At 43.5% G+C, this 2660-nt stretch overlaps 1 long non-coding RNA gene across 1 annotated transcript; it reads left to right on the top strand.

Annotated features, from left to right (window-relative positions):
• Positions 1-310: 310 nt before the first annotated feature.
• LOC108446944 lies at positions 311-1930 on the top strand. Its single transcript, XR_001862284.1, has 2 exons — positions 311-499; positions 672-1930. It is a non-coding gene; the product is annotated as an uncharacterized LOC108446944 (long non-coding RNA).
• Positions 1931-2660: the final 730 nt, after the last annotated feature.

Consider the following 2660-nt stretch of genomic DNA (forward strand, 5'->3'; position numbering starts at 1 on the left):
GGTGGCAAAATGGTGAAAATGAAAAACCAACTCATAGCTCAGACTGTGGCTCCTGCAGCAGGACTGGTGACTGCAGCTCCAGGGAGAAACCCCAGGATGGAGATGGGGATGAGATGGGAACAGGCACCAGGCCCAAGAGGTTCCTGATCACGCACTGCAGACACCTTCCACATGGCCAGCTCTGCCTGCAGAAGCTTTAATGGTCTCAGAAGAGAAAGAGCTTTGCCTGCTCTGAGCTTCTCTAGAAAGAGACTCAAGAGAGGGGGCAGGCACTTCCAGCAGGGGCTGTCAGCCGCGCCCATCACCTCCCGGGCAGGGCTGCTCCCTGCCCCGCTGCCGGGCCCCGTCCGAGCCAGCGCCGTGCAGAGACAGCCCCGTCCCCAGCCAGGCTGGCCGGGAGCTGGAGCAGCTGCAGGCAGGAGAAGGGAGGGCTCCTGCTCAGCCCGGGCCGTGGGAAGGGGGTGCCAGCAGCCAGCGGTGACCGGCTCGGAAGGACCAGGTGAGGAGAAATCCATCGCGGAGCGCCCGGTGGTGGGACCGGCTCTGTGCAGCCACAGAGCCCTCTTGTGTCGTCTGCTGGGTTGCAGACCAGCCAGAAGAGCAGCCTGTTCCTTTCACAAGACCAAGCAAGGTAAAAAATGGGTGTCTAAGGTTTGTTTTTCCCTGTTTAGGAGTTTTCAGCTTGTGGGCGTTTTTAGAAGGCGAGAATGGGAGGAGTGAAATGATCCACGTCCCCGTTGTCTGTAGGAGAAGGAGATGTATTCTGTGCAACTTCTAAACAGCCATACACCAGGAGGAAGAATTTACTCGGGAGCTGTTCCCATGTGGTAGCTGTTATTAATGGATTGATTTTTCAGACAATAGTACGGCTTCTTGCAGAAACCCAAACTCCAAGAACTTACTGTTTCAGCCAAAAGAAATCTGTAAAAAAAAGTTTTCTTAAAAAAAAAAAAGTTTATTTTTAAATGTGGAAAATAGTTTGTTTTTTTTTTTTTTCCTTCAAAGTAAAGCCCAAAAAACACCCTTTGGCTCAACTGTCAAATCTCTGAAGACTGAAAGTTCAGGAAACCTTCCTTTGGACCCAGCTCCCTTCACTGCTGTCTGCCTTTAAGGGAAGCCACCTCAGGCACAAGGACCTTGTGCATGGAGGCTAATGAAGTACAGGAAGCCCTGCTCCCCTGGAGTCTTCAGGAACACAATACTGTCTTCCCCTGGCAGTCATACATCATGGGACAGCTTCCCAGAAATCACAAGCAGATTAAACATTACAGGATCTTTTCCCTTGCAATGGCACAGGTATGCTTGCCTCTCTAATGGTTTCAGAAAGTATAAAGCCAGAGATCATTTTAATTTGCTCACTGATAATTTTGTGTAATGTATTCTATTAACTAGACATTAATCACCAGCAGGCACCACCAGCAAGGAAAAAAGATGCCATCAAAGCTAAGAATGCTTTAAAACTACTGTAGGAGGAAAAAAAGAGTAGAAAATTATTGTGAAAACATTTTACCACACTGCAGAAAAATGCAAAAGTTGTCCTTCCCTCTGTCTGCACTAAATTACAATGAATCTGAACAGAGAGAAAATGATTTCCTGCAATCAGATCCAATGGTCTCCAAACCCCTGATAATACAAACAAGGACTGTGTGAGTCAATCAGCCAAATACAGAGCAAGGGAGGTCTTGTTTTCAATCATATCCACAAATGCCAAACAGAGCTGTGTGTCAGAATCTGCTCTTTTCCTATTTACAATCAGTCAAATAGACTCTTCTTGCATATGTCTAAAATGTTCATGAGTTTAGAAACAGGTGGTGTAGAGGTCAGGAAGCTCATGTGTGTTTTGGAGTTTCCTATCCACTGAAAATTATTAGTTTTTCAAATAATTCAAGATGTTGTCACATTAAATAAAATTATCCCAATGATGATGCTATGTGTGTGTCAGCTTATGTTTCAATAATGTATCCTGCATTTTGGCTGCCTAGGATTAATTTTTGGGTAACAAGTTATTTTTCTTTACATTGCTGCCAGCATGTTCCTATTTGAATTCAGTGTTGGCAACAGAAATGTAGGAATGAGGATCTGTTTTAGTGCTCCCTTTAGTTTACATTGATTAGTTTACATTAATTTTCACCTGAGCTGTTGCATTATCGCCGTATGAAAATATTAGGATTGTTTTTTTTTTTTTCCAAGATTTTCCCTTCAAAGTTTAAGTAAGTTAATCTGTGAAAATATTTTTACTCATTGCAGATTTGGGAAATATTGCATTATTTCAGAACAAAGCTCCTGGGTCTCTTTCTTTCCCATCCTCAGAAAAAAGTATTCATGAAAGATTGGGAAATACACAGATTTGAAAAACAATCAAAACATCTGAGTATTACAGCATGACGTATTGATGTTGTGTTGTGTCAAGACAAATGAGGTGCTGCCCTGAGTGTTCTCTGCTACAGCTTTAGTAATGTTTTTTTTTAGTGGGAGACAGATCCTTGCCCTGGCCCATGATAAAGTTATTATTTCATTCGTTTGCTGATTCTTTTTCTCACTGTCTTCTCACAAAGCCACCTCTTCTCCTGTCTACTCTGATTGAATTGGCTGCCTGTATTAGGTTCTTAGATTCATGGTATGGTCTCTGTATCATAATATTTATTTCAGATTAAGGGTAA

The sequence above is a fragment of the Corvus brachyrhynchos genome, unplaced genomic scaffold (assembly GCF_000691975.1).
Source record: "Corvus brachyrhynchos isolate BGI_N302 unplaced genomic scaffold, ASM69197v1 scaffold705, whole genome shotgun sequence".
NCBI classification, from domain to species: Eukaryota; Metazoa; Chordata; class Aves; order Passeriformes; family Corvidae; genus Corvus; species Corvus brachyrhynchos.